The following is a 22,076-nucleotide window of genomic DNA, read 5'->3' as shown; positions in this document are numbered from 1 at the left end:
CTCTTCTCCATGACCCTGTGGGATCAGGACAGACACTGTCCCCACTTTGCTCCTAGGGGCTGTGCCTTGCCCAGATCACAACCCTGGAAAATCTCCCAACTGGTCCTGGTCCTTGGCTCTGTGAGGCCCACACTCATGCCCTGGCTTTCCCACCCGCCCATTTCCAATGGTGTGAAGAATGGGGAGAAAAAAGGGCATTGTGGGGAGGGAAGGAGAGGTGAAACGGCCATGAGGTCGATTGCACAAACTGAATCCGATTTTCAAGACTGTCTATGTAACCCCAAACCACCAGTCAATTTATGTGTTTTGAGCAGCTGGCTGTGGCCTGGGAAAAGCAGTCACTAAACTTCCTGTCTGGTGCTGAGAACTCCAAGCCACCCAAAGCTCAGAGTTTTCTTCGGTTCATAGATCTGAGCAGATGCTAGGATGATGAGGCTCTAGGCTGGAGCACGTGGGGGGGGGACCACATTTTCTGTGTGGAGCAAAGGCATGAGCTCTGTTTATTCCAAGTTTGCCTGTGGTTATAGAAACAGGTACTTTAAAAGGCAAAGCAAACTCACACTGCCAAAACCTTGAAGCCAGGGTATTGCAAAAACACATCATATTAAAATACTGAACAGAAAGTTCTCATTCTCATCAAACCTCTGAGACTGGTGCCACGGTATTCCCTCTGCCCACACAGGCACTGGCACTGCACCTGCTTATGTGCTAAGCAACCCCTCCACCAATCGTATTGAGGCTTTTGTGCTCACCCTAGAAGGGTTACTGCAGAGACCACATGTCCTTCCTTGTGGCCCTAGAGTGGCTTCCAGGTTTGTTCAAAGTCACCGATGACAGACGGATATTAGACCGGACCTCTTACATCCACCTATTAAAATCAGTCTTCATGATTGTGGTTCTTCTGTAAAAGTTTAAAAATTAGAAAAGTAAAGCCGCGAGATGGAAACCAGCACAATGGACCGTGAACTATAGAGAGCACATTAAGAAGTTTATTACAGGGCAGGAGAGCCAGAGCATAAGAGACGAGGGAGAGAGAGAGAGAGAAACAGAGAGAGAGAGAGAGAGAGGAGCCAAGAAGGAGAGGAAGGTAAGAGGGAGTAAGAGAAGAGTTAGTTGGGCTCCCCTGTTGTCATGCATCCAGAAAAGGGGAGTCCAGGCTTTCCGAATTTAATATATACACATACACGCGTGCGCGCGCGCGCACACACACACACACACACACACACACACACACACACACACACACACACCTTATCTCCTGAGATAAGCCTAGGAAACAGTCTGGAAGTACACAGGTCCAGCAGGGAAGGGCAGGTGGGAGCAGGGCTGGTGACACCATCAGTGTCATCCTCAGTGGTGACACTATCAGGCCTCGAGAGCTGATCTCCAAGCTCAGTTGAGAGCTTCTGCTAGCTCACTGCATTTTTTTAAAGCCACGTGTACTTAAGGTGATACAAATATCCTAATACCACAGATTCAGCTGACTGCCCACTGAGAATCAGGGAGTCCCGTGAGAACTGAAGAGAGAGAAAATGTCATAACTGAGACCCAACAATGACCAAACATAGGTGCTGTCATACATCAGAGCCACATGTCCTTGATTCAGATTGGAGGGCACATCTAGATATTAGTGTGGTGGTCAGAACTGGCCACTGGGGACTCAAGCACTACAGAAGCTCCAGGGTGGTGGTACCTTCTGAGGAGAGGGAGGTGGCCTACAAGGGATGCTCCTTCATTGTGGAGATGGTGAAGACAGAAGAGAAAACTGTGGTGAATATGAGGAGCCACAGGAAGTAAGGAAGGGAGGATGACATCCACCACCTCCCAGTACACTACAGGCCACAGAACCACAGCTGATGAGGCTACCTGATGGGGAATGTCCTTCTGTGTATGTTTAACTTATTGGTTGTTGAATAAAGTACTGTTGGCCGATGAAGAAGCAAGTTAGGCGGGAATAGGAGTCAAGGAAGATTCTAGAAAGTGTAGTAAAAGGAAGTCTTGTGATACAGGCAGGAAGTGACATAGCAGGCAGACTCATATATAAGCACGGGCAAGAAGGAAGCCATTCCTTTTTCTCTTCCTCCTCTGCTCCGGAGCCACCATGTGATCCCGGCAAGAGAAGATGCCATCAGCTGACATCTGATAAGTCTTTATGGTTGATACTTAAGACTGAGCTAGAAAGTAAGAAATCGTAGTCAGTTGGCCGAGCAGCATTTGCACCTAATATAAGTCTCTGTGTGTTACTTAGGACTTAATGTGGCAGCGAGCAGAACTCCGGCAGCCTGGCAGAAAGCACCCACATGGCAGCAGGGCTCGGGTGGCTGTGGTGTAAAGACTTATTGTAACAGCTACCCCTCCCCAGTACACTATAGGCCACAGAACCAGAGCTGGTGAGGCTGCCCCTCCCCAGTACACTACAGGCCACAGAACTACAGCTGATGAGGGGAACCCCTCCCCAAATGCTTGTAAAAGCAGTTTAGAATCCCCCCACTTGTTGGCAGAGCCATGAATGCTTCCTTCTGTGGATATATACATGGCTAAAGACTACACTGGGGAACAAATGGAGGTTCTACTGTTAAGGATTCAGGTTTCCATTTGATTTCAATTCTCATCAGTGACTTCCTGCGTGTCTGAGGCACCCAAGACCTCAGAATTTCCATCTTCCAGGTCAGAGGTATGGGCCTACGCTTGGTAGGTGAAGGGAGTTGGGGGTCTTTCCACAATTCCCCTCTATTTTCCCATCACCACTCCATGGTGCAGAGCTTCTTGGGGACTCTGCAGAACAGTGAATGCTACTCTAGGTTCCTTTAGACCAAGTCTCTCTCATCTGTCCTCTGTCATCCCAGAGTGCAGTGACACTGAAATTTCATGGTCTTCCAATGTTTTTGTTTGTTTGCTTTGCTTGTTTTTAATTATACCTTTTCTTGTTAATTTACTGAAATTTTGGTATAATTTGGATAGGAGAAGAGTGGGTGATCCACCATGCTTGACAGGTGGTCTAGGGAGAGTTGACATAGCCACTGAGTGGGTGAACTTAGAGGAGAGGCTCCATGTCTAAGGAATGGAGGTGGCTTTGAGTCTTCAGAACTTTGTGTCTCCTTTCCCCATGTCTCTTTCCTGTGATAAGCCCTCCAAATCCAAGCCCACATGTCACTCCCTAAATCCTACAGCAGGACCCAGCTAGACTGCAGTTACAAACAACCCCTACACATCAGAGGCTTACACAGTAGGGACTTGCCTCTCACTGCTGTTGCATGTCCACTGTGGTCAGAATTGGTCTTGTCTGCACTCATTTCTCAGGATCTGGGCTGAGGTCATGCCTGTCCCCATCACCATACTAAGGCAGGTCACTAGCTCATCCCAGCTTAGGTGGGAGAAGGGAGGTGTGGCTATAACTGTGTCCCAGAGAGATCTTTCCTAAACAGTTCTTAGGAGCACCCTACCCATAATGCCCTGAGGCAGAATTAGCAGCTGTAAGAGGTCTTTGTCCTGGTGCCCTCTTATCACCTTCATATATGGAACTCTACTTTTTTCCCCTTTGTTATAGAAAGATGTTTAATAATAACGTCAAAATAGCAAGTCTTGCTTACAAACTCAGCATACGTGACCTTTGGGTATCCCCTTACCCCAACCCAGCTATAAATAAGTACTTTCTGACATCTCACAGACAAGATTATAATTTTGGCCAATGGTCAACATATATTTTTTACTTCTGGGTAAACTGTATATAATCATGGCTACTTTGACCATTTTTTGACCTACTTCTATTTTGTCACTCTGAAATCCTATTAGTTTCCCTCAGAAACCATTCTATGATCTCACTTTTTAAAGATCAGGAGTCTTTGTAAACTTTTTCAACACTATAACCTTAGAGATCCACCCAAATCATCCATGTGGCCATTGTGAGGGTGCAGAATTGTGAGACTATCATAAGGAGCCTTCTACACACAGACAGACAGACATATGCAGACACACACACATAAATAAAAGTAAAATCATAGAAATAGTTTTAATATAACTTGAAGCATGGTCAGAGAAACAGACAACAAGGCAGAGACCTAGGAGAAGAACAGTATATACTCAAGACATGGGGAATTCTACTTTTAAAGGTTCCCCTAAACACATTCTCCCCACTGGTGGGTACTGAGACTAAAGGTGTCTCTAACTCCTAACAGAGGCCAGAAGGGAGCAGATTCTAAAATGTGCTGAAAGGACAAATTTTAACCTGTGGAAGCAGTCTTTATGTAGCCAGTCATTTTAGACTAAATGAGTCCTTCCTCCCTGCGTTTCCTAAAAAAATGAAGAAAACTTCTGAAATTTTATCTCTGAGAATATGACACTATAGATTTGTTGCATGGAGTGGCATAGGTGCCCAGTCAAGTCAGGAACTTGCCAGCTGGAGGCTGATAAGCAGGTACTCAAGAATCAAGATAGGTGGTGTCACCCCTTGGGGGCTACTGTCTTTGCACAGGGATGACTCTTTCCATAATCGCTTTGTGTGTTAGCCTTGGGCATTTGTACAGACACCTGTGTACAATGAACTCTGTGAATAACCTTTTGCTCTTTGTTGAACAATAAATTCAAAATCTCCACACTCCTTAAAAGTCACAAGAATGTCCTGGAAGGCTAAGCCCTCTGCCATTCCTCATCTCCTCTGTTGTTTTCATAGGCAGAGGCAGCAGCTGGAAGTGATGCATGGATTCCATTAACAATGGTCAGTTTCAGGCCAAGAAACACCCACTCCAATTCCTTCACCTCACTTCCCCAATCCCCTTATCAAATTAGTGCCTTTATTTTCATAACAAAAAATGGTGCTACTCCCTAGTAGTTCATGTGTGGTTAATGTCCAGCTGGGATTGTAGCTTGAGCACACATATGCATACACATATGCGCACGCGCGCGCACACACACACACACACACACACACACACACACACATATTCATCTATATAGCCTACAACCACATTTTCCTTTCCTCTCTTCTGTATTTCTGTGCAGCAAGAAGAACAGATTCTGGAAATGAATTCGCTTAACTCTGACATTTAGCATCTGAGTCAATAAGAATAACATGTTCCAGAGGGAATCATTCCACCAGACCTGGTCATATGACGTCACCAGACCAAGTCATGTGATGTCAGCTAGGTACGAGCAGCTCTCATTTCCAGAGATGATCAGGGCTCCCCAAAACTAGGCAGCCATCTGCAGACCTATCCATTTTCTCCCTGAATTTAGTCTTGACCTGGCATGGGTCATTGGATAAAGGAGCCTTCTGCCAAACCTGACCACCTGAGTTCATGCCCCATGTCCCATGTGGTGGAGGAAGAGAATCTACTCCTGCAAGTTGTTCTATAAACAAAGGAAGACACATGAGCACACATGCAGAGTCAGAGAGACATGTGTGCTTGCACACACATAAACACACAGTCACATGCACATACATACAGAGAGACACATGCATACATGCATACATGTACATACACAGAGATACATACACAGATACACACACACACAGAGACGTGCACACACATGCCACATGCATGCATGCACTCACACACACACACACACACACACACACACACACACACACACCAGACACTTGCACACACACAACATGTACATATACAGAGATATATACACAGAGACAAGTGCACAGACACACATGCACACACGGTCGTACACACACACAAATAAATATGTGAAAAAACAGTTAAATCACTGTCAAGTAATGTATTACATTGCAGAAAGAAGGGAAAATACAGGAACTGTTTAATATCAGAAATAAGTAGCTCCCTTCGAATTTTCTGCTCATTTATACCCTCTCTAATACTGTGTATGAAGGCACAGTACATACTCACACACACACCAAATGAGCTGGGCTGTCAAACTGAACTGAAATTCACTTTTCCAGCTTAATCATGATCCCAAACATTTGCCCTCAGGATTAACTTAAACAGTTTAGTGTCCACCACATGCTGTGGGGGCTCCGTTGTTTCAATACAGTTCTGCCTTGAGGCACACAGAGATCTCATGGGCTCCACTTTTCTAACTGGGAAGCAACCTCCTTCTTCTGTGTAAATTCTACTGAACATTTCCAAGGGGCAACGTGACTTTAGCATTATGGATTCTGTCAGCTCCAGATCATCTGTACTATTTTGCTACCTGCCAGTACAAGGACGGAGCACACCAATTGTGTGTGTTGCCATGTTAATCACGTGTTTGATTCATTGGCTTACCTACAGTGCTCAGCACTGTGATGTGCATTTATTGATTCTTAGTAAAATGAATCTTCTTAAAATTATTGTTTTTAATTACAAAGGCAATATATGGTAAATATGACATGTACAAAAACTTGACAGTAGGAGGAGGTGACCCAGGCATGGTTCTAGTGTGCTTTTTGTTGCTGTAATAAAACACTGACAAAAACCATATTGGGGAGGAAAGAGCTAACTTGGCTTAGAGCTTACAGTATATCATGAAGGAAAGCCCAGGCAGGAACCTGGAGGCAAGAACTGAAGCAGAGGTCATGGAGGAGCACTGTCCCAGCTGCCTAGTGATGGAACTACTCACAGTGGCTTGGACCCTCTCATGTCAATTACCTATTGCTTACCAGACACAGTTATAGGCCAATCTGATCTCGGCAATTCTTCATGTAAGATTTCCTTTTCCCAGGTCACTCCAGGTTTTTTGTCAAGTTGACAGCTAAAACCAAGTATGACAAGTCATGCAAGTACTAGTCATGCAAGAATGAAACTTGCATTGGATCCCTAGAACCCACATAAAAAGCATGGAATGGTGTTGTGCTTGAAATCCCATTGCTAGGGAGGCCTCAGAGACAGATGGATCCCTAGACCTTGCTGGCCAGCCAGCCTAACCCAAAAATATAGCTCCAGGTCTAAGGGAGACATGCTGTCTCAATTAATAGGGTGAGTCTTGAGGAATAACATTACACACACACACACACACACACACACACACACACACACACACACGTTTTATAAGGCAGAATATTCAACATTCAACTTGATTCACCTAAGCTAATAGAAGTTTGATATCACAAGGTGCTAGATTTTTGCTTCATAGTCCATTGTTGACTATGGTTTGTGACTTAAGGCCTCTCTTAGCCACTCTTCTGTTGCTATAACAAAATACCTGACAAAAGCAGCTCATGGGACGAAGGGCTCATTGTGGCTCACTGTTCCAGAGGGATTCCTTCCATCACGGAGGAAAAGCATAGCCACAGGCAGGGAAGGCGTAAACAGGAGTAGAAGGCTGGCTGCACACCACATCCACAGTCAGGAAGCAGAGGCGGGACAGGAAGTGGGGGTGGAGTATCAAAGCAGAAGACACGCCCTCCCATAATTCACTTCCTCCCGCAAGGTTCCACATCCTAAAGATTTTATAACCTCTCCAATAGCACCGTCAGCTGGGAATGAAGTGTTTAAATACATGTACCATCGGGGAAAATTTTACATCTAAAGCATTAACAAACGGGTTTATTCAATCCATTTTGAGACAGATTTGTCCCTGGGATGAACCTGGGTCCAGTTGCCAGCATTATAGTCTATGTCATTCAATGGCATTTCCTAGTTTCCCTCAGGTATTGGTTTTCAGAGGTCTCTCAGTACCTGGAAGTATCTGCCCCCATCCCCACTTGCTCCCTGTGGGCAGACTAACTCTAAGACCTTCAGAGCCTTGTGTGAGGAGGCAGTCTATGATGCAAGTGTTCTACAATGACGGCTCATGTCTGGACATCTCACTCTTTTTAATATTCTTTTTACAAATGGGGCTGCAATGCACAGCTAACTCTGTGAGGCTTTCTGTAGAATATACCTCATGCCAGGGAAATGCAATGGTGCAGGAAATGCAAGCACTGATGTCACAGAAGAGGGCGTGTGACTCTGGAGACACACATGCTGGGCAGAAGGATTGCCTATCTGCACAACTTCAACGACTTGGCCATTGTTCTGTTCTTCCTTCTATACATCTTGAACTTTTACATCTCACATATTTCTGTAAACTACCTGCAATGTTGCAATGCACCATGGGAAAGGTGTTGGGAGTGTATTTGACTTTGTTTCCCTGATAAGATAGTTGAGGCCCCCACCAACATCAAATCATCTCTTTGTTTGCGCCTCTGTTGACATCCAGTTTGCCCTGGGAGCCTCTGGTGGGACGAATGCCAATGAGGTAGCTGCCAATGCCTCTCTAGGCTGTCTGTGATGTCTGCTCAGCTCTGAGTGGGCGCCATCCTGTTCTAATTAGCATAATGTCATAAAACTGGGATACATAGTCAGTCTCCCTCCCTCTTCCTTCTTTAGACCATGTCCCCACTCTTGTTGGCCCTTTATTCTTCCATATGGATTTTATGATAAAAACTAGTGAGATTCATTAAGTACTCTATGGGGTTTTGACTGGAATTTCATGGGCTTCGTAAGTCAACTTCAGGAGGGTTGATATCTCTATAAGGCCATTCTACTTGTAAACCCATACTGCACTTCCATTTATTTAGTTGATTTTTTTTTAAATCCTGTTTCTCAATAAAAGTCCTCATCATGTTTTGTGAGATTTATTCCCAGATTCTTGTAAACTTTGCTGTATTATTGGCAGGAATTTTACAAGCGAGTTTCTAAAAATTGATTGTTGCTAGGAAATAATCGTAATAGTGTTTTGAAACCTTTTCTTCCAACTTAGTTGAGTTTGGGGGGATGAAGAGGGAGTGTCCTTGTCTTAGAGATTCTGAGTTCTGCTGTGGCAGCAATGAATCCAGACAACTTTCTGCCCTTTACTCAAAGAAGCCCGTCTCATATTTTGCTATGCAAATGCAATGTTTCTGGCTAACCTATCTTTAAACAAGTTAAGAATGTTGTTGGGGGGTGAGTCCGGGGGTCTGGGGGAGAGGTGAATATAATTAAAACAAGTTGAATGAAACTCTCAAAGAACAAGTGAGAAAGACCGTTGTTTTTCTAATGGTTTTCTGTGTTGTTTTCCATCACACATGAACTTAACTGAGAGTTCCAGCATCTACTGAGATGACGCCATGACTTCTCTGTGGCTGTGGGGACACAGAGCTGCTCCTGTGACATTCTTGTTTCTTGGGATAACTGTTTGCTTTGTTTCATTTTATGTAATTTTTTTCTTTTTTCATCTTATGATCATTTAAGAACTTTGTAATTTGTTATTATTTCCCCATTGAGTTATTTTATAGCTTTTGATAACACAGGTAGGAACAATTGCATTTCTTTGCTTTTCTTTCTTTTTTCAATTCCAGAAACAAAATTTTGAGAATAAAGTCCTGTGCCAAAGACAAGTGATGCTGGGCTGCTTCTTCTTATCAGCTCAAGCTTTAGTATCTCTGCATTACAGATTCAAAACTTGTAACATTTTTCTTGCAAAAAGTTGACTTTGGAGTATCTGATAGACATGGCCAGGCCATCACTTACCTTTACTGCTAGCTTTCAATACTGGAAGGTAAGAACTGAGAGAGGCCAGCACATGCTAGCCAGTCAGTCTCTGTGCTGCTTTCAGAGCCTGCCCAGCTCTGAATGTGCTGTCAGAAGAAGGAGGCCATAGAGGTCAAGTGCTGGCTGGAGCTAAGCTCAGAGCTTTTGGTCCCTCCAGTAGTGAAACACACCTGGCAGGCAGCAAAGCTAGAAGCCAAGCAGTCAGCAGGCCTTGGACTCACAGCAATTGGCATCTGATGCTGCCCTCAGTGACTCATGTAGACACAGGGTCACTATCCACCACATCCTACACACCCCTGGCACCTGTTTCCTAACTTATCAATATGTCTGTACCCAGGGTGCCCCCTCTCCTTGAATGTCTTTTACTACACCTCCAACCCAGGCAATGAGATATGGTGTCCTCAGGCTCTTTGACATAATTGCTCCTTGATTTTAAGTCCCCAGAATAGCTCAGTCTCCAACAACAGAGTTCCTTTCTAGATGATGCCTGGCTAAATACCACCAGGATATGGGAAATTGCAAAACGGATATTGTGTTTCTCCAGTGCTTGCCTCCATGCAGAGAGAGTCACAACAACCCCTGGCTGGATTTAGGGTTTATGAGAATGTGATTTGTCTTGAGGCCAGGACTTTGAGTCTGTTTACACCAGGATGCCTGGCTCACCTCTGGAGAAGGCTTCGGCCTCTCCTCACCCTAGGGGTTGGAGCTGGGAAGCCATGGCTGTTATCACTTCCACAGCTTTCTGCTTCGTTGTGCTGTCCCACCAGGGCTCATCACTTCTTGAGAAAAAGCATCTGGGGCTGCAGATGCAGCTCAGTCACTAGGGAACCTGCCTGACATCGCATGGAGCCCTGTGTTCCATTCCCAGGAACACGTAAACCAGGCCGATGGTGCAAACGTATGCTCTCAACACAGCCTACGGCCTTGACCCTGCTCATTCACAGGGGCACATGGAGCTAGCTTCTAATCTGTCACTTTACCCCAGAAGTCCCCATTGCACTTTTGATAATGACTTTGACAAACTTACAGGTGAAGAATAACTTTACAGGGCTCAAAAAGGAGGCTTTTTGTGCTCTGCTAAGATGCCATAGGTTCTTTTTGCAGACGGGGAGGTGTCGGACTAACGCTCACATGCGCACTGTGTGACATTCCTCTTCCCTTAGGCCCCTTGTGCACGTGCATTTTTTGTGTGCGTACTTCCTTCAAATTGCAGAAGTCATTGCGAATCATCTCCACAAGTCAAACAAAGGGAGGATACAAAAGAGAAAAATCTCCCAAATGAACTGTCAAGACCATGCTAGGCAGGCTTGTGGATTTGAATAGGGAGTCAGAGAACAGGACGGACACTAAAATGTTTCAGAAAGCTAACAATATAATTAAAGCATACCCCAAAATTAAGGTACTGTGGAATGTGCATGTAAAACCAATGCCTGTGTCCAGGAGAAGATGCAGAGAGGTCACTGGCATATCCTGATGAGGTCATTGAATTTCAGAATAAAGATAATAAGGATGATTATAGTTGAATGTTTTTCTCTGTCCTGCTAGTCCCTCTGGACCACTTTCTCTCTTGCTCGAGGGTCCCCACAGCTGCTCATGAAATAATCACACAGAGACATTATAATATGCCTCTGGCCAATGGCTCAGGTTTATTACTGGCTATCTCTCTTTTATAAATTAACCCATTTTCAATAATCTGTGTATCACCAGTGGCTGTGGCTTACTAGTAATGTTCTGGCATCTTACCCCTTCAGCAGCTACATGGCATCTCCCTGACTCCACCTTCTTTTTCCCTCTATCCCTGTTTGGGTTTCCTGCCTAGCTATACTCTACCCTATCATAGGCCAAAGCAGCTTTATCCATCCACCAATAAAAGAAGCACATATTCACAGTATATAGAAGGACATCCCACATGAGATAATAGATGGAAAATGCATACGTACCTCAAGCCAAGAATTGCTATCAAGTGAGGTGACCATGAAGGTTTCCCTTTCCCCACCCCAACATTCTCATGGTGAGGGTCACCAGAATTCTCAAGGCAAAGGAAAAAATGGCACACAATTCAATTCTCTCCATGCAGACACATTTCTCTCTGAAGGCAACCCACCCACAGCCTTAAACACAAAGGAACTGGGAGCTTCTGAAACCCCCAGCCACTGCTATAAATGGCAGCTAGCCAGACAATGAATCTAAATAAGAAATTCAAGCCATGGAATATTTACTATTGGCAAACAGAGTAAACAAATGCAGAGCCAGGACTAAGCAGTTCCGGCAACAATTGTGTTGTGTCCAATCATAGATACCATAATAATTTCAAATGAATAAATAATGACAGAGTCACTAAAGCCTAACAATACAGGTGAACCAGGTGAAGGACTCTGAGTTCAGGCAGCTAGAGTAATGGGGTTACCCAGACTGGGAAAAGTTGAAACACCTGCTAGTGTTTATTATCACTGTTTCTTCCTTAATTTTCTACAAGTCTTTCTGAAATCAATTTGTTTTCCTTTGTGAAGAAGGAAAAAAAGGAACTTGCTTAAGAGCCATTTTACAATTTAATGCATCTTTGATTAATACCATTTATAATACAAATTTTAAATGTTTTGTTAGTATATATTAATTATACATTGTAATGGCTTTCATCATAACATTTTCATGCATGTACATAGGCCTTTTTCTGATCCAATCTATGAAGCCATTCCCCCCTGTGTGACAGTGTATTGATCTATTCCGGTGCTTCTGGGATTTTGAACTATCGATCTTTTTTTCTTTTGTTTTTGCATTTGTTTCGGTCATGTATACAAAGATATTTGTCTTTTTGTTTTCAAAACACTGGAGCCATTTTCCCTCAAAGCTCAGAAACACCCCCCTCATTGCTCCCTCCTCCTTGCAAACATTTGATCCTTGTCATCAAATGCTTATCCATCCTCCCCCAAATCCCCAGCTGCTCTCTCTGCACAATGGCATCCCGCTGGATGAGGCCCTCTGGCTCCTCAGCTTGCTTTCCCAGTACTTGCCCTGTCTCAGCACGTTCTCTGCATCACTGTCCAGAACCTACCAGGTCCTGCAGGCACCGAAGTCTGTTTCTGGCTTGCATGTGCAGCTCGCTGATCCTGTCTGTGCACGTTCCAGTGCGAGGTGACCTTTCTGGAATAACTCAGCATTGTGATATCTGGGAAGCATCATCATCATTAGTTCTATTTTTTCATAATCCTCTTGATTGTCCTCAGACACTTTCTTTCCCACGTGTGATTTAGTACCACGCTGAGAAATTCCGAAGTATCACATTGCTCTCTTACTTAATCCTTCATGGAATAGATAGCCCAATCTAGGGTAATTTATTTCTTTCCACAACCGAGTCTCCCCTTCCAAGAATAAGCTATGTTATCTCGTTTACTCACAGAAAATATCCCTCATCTCTTAGCGGAATAAAGCCCTCGCCTCACAGACCCTGCAGTTACTTTATCAGATTTATCCCTTGCTGGTCAGCAGTTACTGTTATTGCTATTCAGAGTCTCCTTCTGTGTTGTCCTGCAATTGCTCATTTTTCAAAGAAAAGAAAACAGTTGAGTTTTTGCATATTAAGACCATACAACTCTTGGCTATCTATCAATTGTAACTTTTTTTTAGCTGATTGTTTTGTACTTTTAGACAAACAGTTGTACCCTCTTCTTATCAGCTACATTGGCACACTCACAAATACACACACAGGACCACACATGTGTATGGTGCACACACTCACAGTCCCTTATCTTCACACACATACATAGTCACACACTCACATATATACGAGACACACACTCACTCACCCACACACATACACTCACTTAAATACACACTCACTCACTCACTCACTCACTCACTCACTCACTCACATGCTATTAAACTGGCATCATATTTGAATCCATTATATGTCTCTGGACCAAGGTTTGAAACTTGGGTGTGTTAACGAAGAGACCTGTAGGAGTCAAAGATCATCAACAAGGGGCATAGGGAGCATGCTAGCTTTGGGGCATTCTTTCTGAGGGAGGCTGATTCCGGGGATAATGTTTTGGGTGTCTCAACACTTGCTCTGGCCACTCTAGAGCCTCACTCACCCATGGTCAAGCACCCACACCAGTGTATCCTGCTTAGAGACAGGCTGCACACTTATCCTGCCTCAGTCAATGCAGGCCAGACTCCTAGTCTCCCACATTCACTGTCTGGGAGCCTGATAAGGGAACCTCCACCCTACATCCTTGTGTAGCCTGCAGCCCCGTCTTTCCAGGGCACGTTGTTGATAACATGAAGATCAATTTGGGTCTTGCTTTGTCGCTCTCTATTTGTGTTGTTTTAAAGACCACTCATGTGCATTGCTGTAGTCGAACGTCACAGAAAAAAGTCTTTAAGAACGATGCTCCAGTTTACCGGTGAGACTCGTGAGCTTCATAGACGTGGGGAGTTGTTCAGCCTCCCAGCTTACAGAGAGCAAGGCTGGGCTAACTGGGGCTGCCAGGCTTTCTCAGCCACATTGTCCTGAAAACAGAAGCACCCACAACTGGTGTGTGTGTGTGTGTGTGTGTGTGGCTACTGGAATGTACTCTTTCAGACCAACCTTTACTATACCCAGATGGAATGAATAATAGCCCCGTCTCCAGGGAACAGGCCTCTTTGCCTCCTTCTGTGCCATTGCCTCAGGAAATATGAGGGAGAAGGAGAGATTCAGACCTAAAAGAATGCCGAATATCCATAAAGAATAGTTATAACCATAAGCCAGGAAGAGGAAATGGACTTGAACATCTGAAGAATAGGATTTTATTAACTTTTTGACCTTGTCTGTCTGTCTGAAAAGCCGAGCCCGGCCATGGCAGTGACACATTGGGTCCTCGCACTCAGAGCAATCAGAGGGACATGATCACATAAGGAGTAAAAGCATGTGTGGTGACACTAGCGCATGCTATACTTGCCTCTGTTCTTGGTGGTTGTTTGCTGGAAGCAGAATTTGTTAGAAGCATGAAGCTGATAATATGTTATCCCCGGAGATAGAAAACCCAGCACACTAAAAACTACAAAGCAATATAAAATGGGATGCACACTTCTTTCTTCCTCTCATGGAGAGATTTACTAAAGGTTTGGGGAATAACATTTTGAACCTTAAAAAAATGGTCACGTCTGTCTACTTTTACTGCAGGTGGCTGCCAAGGCTTAGGAGGAGACAGGGGCTACGTGATGTAGTTTGGAAAGTGAGCCTATGCTATCTCTATACTGTAGCCAAGCAGCATCTCACAGCCTTGGGGACTGAGGCCTTGACTTTTCTCAAGGTTTCAGTCAGGTTGCAATCCCCTAAAACCACTGAGTCACTCTACCTTTACCTGTCCATCAGGCCTAGGAGTGGTGAACCTGGACTCCAAAAGCTGTCATCCAGCTCTATCTGGCTGACTGTTCCCATTCTGCTATAGTCCCAGGAGCTCATTTCACCCTGTGGCTCATGGAAACAGCCTCATGTTTCCTTTGTTAAGTGTTTTCTGTTTGCTTCCCTATAGAATGTAAGTACCAGGAGGCCGAACTTGGCAGACTTTCTCATATGTACATTCAAAGAGCAGCATACTGCTAGCTTACTGTGACAAACACGTCTGACCTCTTTCCCCTGCAAGACTGTAACCCTGGAATCAGGACAGGTGGAAGATAATAAGGCCACGAGTCTGGCTTTATCTGCTCCTCACCCCGGACAGAATTCCAGGTCTCAGCAGGAACAATTACATGTCTCTATACCAGTGTTGCTGCTGAGAAGCCTGTGGGGTGGGGGTGGGGGGTGCAGTGTGTGGGGGTTGGAGGACAACGCTAAAGAGTAGGAGGGTGATTCTTGGTGATTGACAGTGGGTGGCCCAGCACTGAAAGGGGAGGGGCAGGAGTTAGGGGAGGCCTAAAAGTAACTACCCACTGTCTTAAGTCTAAAGTCTGGCTCCAGTTGAGTCACAGCAACAGGTGGCTATTCCTCTGACATTAGGGTTGCTGGCACATATATGCCTATATTCAAACGCCTCTTCAGAAAAGCAGACTGCTGAGATGGTCACATGGCATGAGTTCTTCAGGAACACCAGCCCAGGCTTTCGTGACTGTAATCAAGAGCTCTTGCCAAGGGCACGGATGTCATCTTCTCTGCTTGTCTTTCTTCCTTTCTTCGAGTGTATTTATTTATCTTTTGTCTTCATTAGCAAGGAAATGACATAAAGATGGAGGAATTTCAAGGCCGGGAGAACAAATTTATGCCGGGGAAGCTAGCAAGTTCCTTACTGATGGAGCCCTCTGATTTCTCTGGATGGCTGAGCCAGAGAGGAAGTCACAGTCCTGCATAGCCAGTGATAACCTTGGGTTAGTGCAACATAAACTGCATGCATTATTTTCTCCATCACAACAACCTGAACTATGGACCTCAGTGTGTTTAAGACTGCAAGCAAAAGCCAAAGCTGCATGACTGCTACCCAGATGTCCTGGGGGACCATGGGCTTGGGGAGACTTGCTGAGGCCTGGATGTCTGCAGCTCTACTCTGTCATGCTCTCACAGGGTCTTCTTGTGTGATGTAGCTTAGCAAGCTAAGAAGTATTTTGGTAAAACAGACATTCCAAGAGTGAATGGATCCCTTCTGTATCTGGGGCGAAACTTGTCCCTTTGAGATGTTTTCAAGGTGAAATCTGGTTGATGACTTTAAGCTGACACTTCAGATGACCACATTCTGGTGAGCCACTTTAGAAATTGGATAATTTTTTTCTCTTAGTAAATTAACATGCTGATTTGGAGCTGAAGAGATGATTCAGAAGTTGAGAACACTTGCTGCTCTTGCAGAGGACCTGTGTTCTGTCCCCAGTACCCATGCCAGGAGGTTCACAATCATCTGTTACTCCAGCTCCAGGGGACCCAGTCTCTGCCCTCTGAGGCAGTCATACAGAGACACTCATATGCCTATCAATAAAAATAAAGCTTTAGAAAAATGCTGCCTGGGCACTGTGTCCCCACACTTTGAGTGTTACTTCTCAAGATCCCAGAAGAGCTAATGATATTAGCTCTCCATCTCCTGAAATGTGTCTTTTTAAAAGCACGTAAAACAAAATACAGCCTGAGTCTTTTGTACAAAGATACTCAATGTTTCTGTTTTTAACAATGCACAAAGTAAAAACAACATAAACACCCAAGAGCAGGAAAATGGCCAAGTAAGTTACAATATAGCCATAATGTGGAATTTTATAAATCCATAACGAATATACTCTTCATAGACAATTAAAGGTGACAGGGAAAGTCTAAAGAAATATAAAGAAAGACACAGCAACGTTCATTCTCTAGCAAAATGCTAAATGCCATTTTAACATAAAATGAACATTTTTTGAGTAGTAAACTTTGATGGAGTGTCCACATGGTCTGGTTGAATCTGGTATGTGAACATGTAACTACCAGTGTCCTGGTGGGATCCTGCCTGGTCCTGACACATGGTGTCTGTCATTTGTCCTTTCAGGTACTTCAGAACTATGTGACAATGTAACTACTAATGTCCTGGTGGGATCCTGTCCGGTCCTGACACACGGTGTCTGTCATTTGTCCTTTCACTGGGGAGAAGGTCCATGAGTTTAGGGTTGAGGAGTCATTTGAAGCCCACTTACTGACTTAGGAGAAGGGGTGTCTGTGTGCCACCAGGCTCTAGTCTTCCATTACTTTCCTGGACCTCTCATTATGTTCTCAAAATATAGAATGAATCCTTGTCGTGTCCTGAAACCAGCTCAAGTTTCTTCCCAATTTCTTAGTCTTAAGACCAGATATAAATGGAGGAGGGGTAAGGACTGGTTCTCCAAGTTTGGTGATAAAATGAAAAGGCATTTTCGTCTCTGGCCTGTAGTTTATTCTTGGCAAGTAAAAATGCTGCCTGAAGAATCCCAGGCTCCAGAAAACATAAACCTGCCCGTAAGAAAGCTGTTTAATTAATACAGCCAATTCTTACAAACAACTTTAAAAAAACATGGGGTGTGGGGGTGGCAAAAATGCCTGTCTGGCTAACTCAGCCCTGCCAGATGCTTAATCTAGAATTGAAGCAGAGCTGGCCCAATTGTGTCCTGTGCACATGCGTCCAGGCACAGTCACTGCAGACCAAAAACCTCAACAGCCCCAGAGAAGCCTTCATCCCCTCGTGATTTTTGTTTTATTTATTGATTTAGAAAATGTTCGTTGACCAAGGAAATGGATATGCCCCATAAAGTCTGAGCCTTGCAACATAAAATATAACCCCTGTGCCTTACAGATTTATGACCGAGGAGCAAGCTCAGGGAATGTAAACCCACACAAGGATCCCAAGGGTTGGACAGCAATGGGATCTCTTTATCAACAGGGCCTGGGCTCCTTTGTGATTCTGCCTCCATCTGGGCAAGGGAAGGATGCCATGAGATGATAGGGCTGGGGGTAGAGAGATCATTCAATAATTAGGAACACTTGCTGCTTTTACCAAGGATCTGGGCTCAATTCCCAGCACCCCTGTGGCGACTCACAACCATCCATATCTCCAGTTCCAGGGGATCTGGTTCTTCTTCACAGGCACTGGGCATGCATGTGGCACACACACACATACATACAGGCAAAATACCCATACTCATAAAATAAAATAAGCAAATCTTTAAAAACCTTTTAAAGAGATGACTGGCTATCTTCCAAAGGCCATTCTATGTGACACAGAAGAGCAGCCATTACCAACCTGGTCATCTGCTGTTGAGGGAAGTTCTGGTAATTGCTCTCTTAACTCTGGGCTAGGTTTTGAGTCACTTTCCTCCATGTTTGAGGTGCAAATATCTGTCAAGAACCTCTGCCTTAAGTGTATTTGTACAAAGTATCATAAGATAGAGCAAGCAGAGGGTGCCAAAAAGTCAAAAACTGGTAGCAAGGGAAAAGTATACCAAGTCTGGCTGTGTCTGAGCACACCACTTGCAAAGAGGTGGCTTGTTCATCCTGCCTGGCAGAGCCATTTCCTTTTTTTCATTGTCTTTAGCAAGTATTTATTGTCTGAGAGAGGGAATGCTGGGTTGTGCTAGCCAGACAGTCATCACAGTGACAAACACCTCTGTCAAACAGAAAAAGGTTGTTTTTCTCGCAGTTTCAGAGGCATCAGTCTGCCGTGACAGGGAGGAGATGGTGGGTCAGCTCACACCATGGTGGACAGACAGCAGACACTAGCAGCAGGATGAAGAGACCAAGGCAACAGGTAGCCTTTAAGACCTTCTGTTTGTGACCCGCTTTCTCCTGCCAAACCCACTGTCCACAGTTCCATCATTTCCAATAGTCTGCTCAAATTCAGGGGCTGTGTCCTACCCCGGCCCGTTCCTGTTTCTTCTACTCTGTGTCCTTCCATCAGATGTGAGCAGTTCCCATTCATCAAGATGAGCGTGCTTCTACTATAACCCGCCCTCAACAATGGACCAGCTTCCACTTGTACAAGAAGTGAAGACACCAGAGCTTTTTAAGTATATGCAAAACATTGAGATTGGATTTTTGTTTTAAGTTTCATCAACAATTGAACATTTGTCACAAAAATAAGGACATTTGTCTGTGTGACTTATAAATGTGTGGATGAGACTGTGCAACAGACAATAGCAGCAAGGAGATGGAAGTTTGGGTGCAAAGTTGTTTATCATCTTGAAGTGACGTATTACCCAGAAGCAAACTCTTCTTTCCATTTGTGTATCTATTCCGTGTAGTTTTGGGAGCTCACATCAGGCATGGTGCACGTGTGGAGGTCAAAGGGCAACTTGCAGGAGTCAGTTCTTTCTGAGTGAACGTGAGCATCGAGCCTCAAATCATCAGACTTGACAGCAAGTGTCCTTACCTACCCAGCCACTTTGCTGGCCTGCCAAACATATTTCTCACCCTAGAAGAAGGCATATAAAATGGAATCACAAAAAAACACAGATTAATTATAAAAAGCAAAGAGAAAGGAAAAGACAGGAATGAATATAAAATTAACAAACAGAAAACAGGTAAAAACGTAGTATTTATGATCTATATTAAACGTATTACATTAAAATCTTAACTATGTCATTGTTTTACATTGATAATGAAATCAAAAATCCAAATGCACTAATAAGCACATGAAACGTAGATAATCTAAACTTGCATTGTTCCATGTGGTAGTCACTAGACATTTGTACCCATTGATATTTAAATTTAAATTCAGACCTCAGGCAAATTAGCATCATGAGCAGTGTTCATAGTGACCTGTGCTAGTAGCTGCCACCCTGGGCAGTCTAGACAGAGAGTATTAGCATTGCTGCTGAGGGCTCTTTGAAGGCTCTAGTAGACAGCACCGGGCTAAACACACGAACACAAAAGAGAATTCAGAGTGGATGAGAAAACAAGAACAAGATACAAGGTGAATGGAGATGAAAGGGGAAGAGGGAGACAATAAAACCATTCTGTATCTGAAGACACAGGTGAGCGGAGTCTCCAGAGACAGTGAGTGGGGTGAGAGGGCTGAAAGGGGCAGCTGCTCACCCTCCTTAAATGTGCAGAGCTTTAAGCCCAAAGTATCACAATCACAGCCATAAACAGACATAGGCACACTCATACCGGGAGATCCAACAACTCCTCTTTCAGCAAATAAACCTCAAATAGGAAGTTGATTGGATGAGTTAAATGTGGACAGCGATGGCCCTTTACAGAAGCCACGGAAGACTCTTGCTATTTGGACATACTGGAGTGTTCTCCCCAAAGCGCCGTGGTCTTGCTTTTAAAACGAGTTCCAGACTATTTAGATTAAAAGATTAAAGTCACATGTTCTTTAACCATGGTAAAATTAAATTAGAAATCAATGAAGAAATATATTTTGCTGAACATAGCGGCTCACATCTCTTTGATCCTAGCACTCAGAAGGCAGAAACAGGTGGATCTCTTTGAGTTTGAAGCCAACCTCATCTGTCTAGAAAATTGCAGGACAACTGGGGCTTACAGAGGGAGACCCTATCTCAAAGAAATAAAAAAAAATTAACATTTACAGTAATAATGCCAATTCTACAGATATTCATAAGGTAGAAGGAGGGACATCTCCAAATCACTTTATGAAGCCAGCATTAACCAACATCAAAGTCCACTGAGACGATCACCAAGAAAACTCCTGACTAAAGTATGTCATGTACCTAGGTACTCTTTATTCATGTCTTGGTTTTTGTTTTGTTTTAAAGATTTATTATTTTATTTTATATGTGCAAATGCTTGCTTGCATGCATGTCTATGTACCACATGTTTTCCTGGTATCCATAGAGGCCCTAAGAGGGCATCAGATTTCCGGGACTTGGAGTTATAGTTGGTTGTGAGCTGCCATGTGGGTACTGGCAACCAAACTCAGATCCTCTACAAGAGCAGGGAGCTCTCTTAACCACCAAGCCAATTCTCCAGCCTCCTTATTTTGTCTTTTGAGTCAGGGTCTCACATAGCCCAAGGTGGCTTGAATCCTGATCCTCCAGTCTCAACCTCCCAAGTGTTAGGATTGCAGGTATGTGCCAGCACACCTGCCTCTGGATACTAAATTCTTTAAAACATATCAGAAAATAATAGCCAGTGATTAAATATCATGAGTGGATGATTTATTATGAGGAGAGTAAAGAGAATCAAAGAAAAAGTATTATATTAACTGAATAAAAGTAACTATATTATAATATAAATAATATAGGAAAGCATCTGTCAGTACTTAAAACCCATTTAGGGTGGTTGGGAGATGAGAATGTCCCCCATGGGCTGAAAGGGAGCCCCAGAACCTATGAGGCTCTCAGACTCAGAGCCTGAGCTGCACGATGACTGAGCCAGCTGCAGTTAGAGCAGCGAGAGCAAAGAGAGACACAGAGGCAGATGGCCCAGGCCCGGGGCCCAGGGTCAGCTCCAGCCATATGCACCCTCAGACACGAACCGCCCCCCCCCCCGAGGCTGCAGACTCATCTGCAAGCTGGCCAGTCCCCTCTCCTCTCCACACACATCATTATTCTTCCTTCTTCTGGCATCCTCCTCAGCAGGTGACTGGGAGGCACAACCAGACAGGCCAGCAGACTGGATTTCCCCTCCGGTGGCTCGGGGCTTCCTGATAGAGTGCAGGTGTCTCTGCCTGCTCCCATCATCGATCCAGGCTCCTGCTTCCCAGCAGCCCTTTCCTGGCAGTTCTGGACAGTGCATTCGGGTAAAATGAGTCCCTTGCTTTGCATCTGGAAGCATCTTGGCAGCTAGAGAAAACGGTGTCTATCCAGTCAAAGGCTCACACTGCTTGTGTGCACGAAAATCCTGACTGTGACCTGTGGTTGTTCAGGGAAAAGTAGGAATGCTAGAACATTCCTTTGTCAAAGTAGCCTCTGAAAGTCTACGTGTACTGCTGTAGGCCTGGAATCCTAGTTATTTGGGAGGTGCAGGCAGGAAGATTGAAAATTCAATGACTCAGATCTTCTGCAAGAGCAGGGAACACTCCTAACCACCAAGCCAATTCCCCAGCCTCCTGATTTTGTCTGGGGACTGGATTTCTGGGGACAGAGTGAGTTGAAGACCACAGTGAGACCCGGTCTCAAAATGTTTGTGAAAAAAAAAGGGCCGGATGTGAGAAAAGGAGGAGGAAGGAGGAAGCGAGCTTGGTGGGG

At 44.4% G+C, this 22,076-nt stretch overlaps 2 long non-coding RNA genes across 6 annotated transcripts in view; one reads left to right on the top strand and one right to left on the bottom strand.

Moving 5' to 3' along the window:
- LOC103159135 overlaps window positions 1-22,076 on the top strand; it is a 70,251-nt gene that overhangs the window by 41,785 nt on the left and 6,390 nt on the right. For 2 of the 5 annotated variants that reach the window (XR_004768735.1, XR_003481586.2), the window contains exon 5: window positions 15,650-15,782. The exons of 2 other annotated variants lie outside the window; for them this stretch is intronic. This is a non-coding gene — a long non-coding RNA (uncharacterized LOC103159135). Of the gene's footprint in view, window positions 1-15,649; window positions 15,783-22,076 lie in introns of those variants that run through there. One more of the 5 variants, XR_004768732.1, reaches the window with a different exon arrangement.
- LOC118238430 overlaps window positions 14,234-22,076 on the bottom strand; it is a 12,296-nt gene continuing 4,453 nt past the window's right edge. Inside the window, exon 2 of the long non-coding RNA XR_004768739.1 lies at window positions 14,234-19,333. This is a non-coding gene — a long non-coding RNA (uncharacterized LOC118238430). The remainder of the gene's footprint in view (window positions 19,334-22,076) is intronic.

The sequence above is a fragment of the Cricetulus griseus genome, chromosome 2 (assembly GCF_003668045.3).
Source record: "Cricetulus griseus strain 17A/GY chromosome 2, alternate assembly CriGri-PICRH-1.0, whole genome shotgun sequence".
In the NCBI taxonomy this organism is placed as follows: domain Eukaryota; kingdom Metazoa; phylum Chordata; class Mammalia; order Rodentia; family Cricetidae; genus Cricetulus; species Cricetulus griseus.
This window is presented reverse-complemented; position numbering and strand designations above follow the sequence as displayed.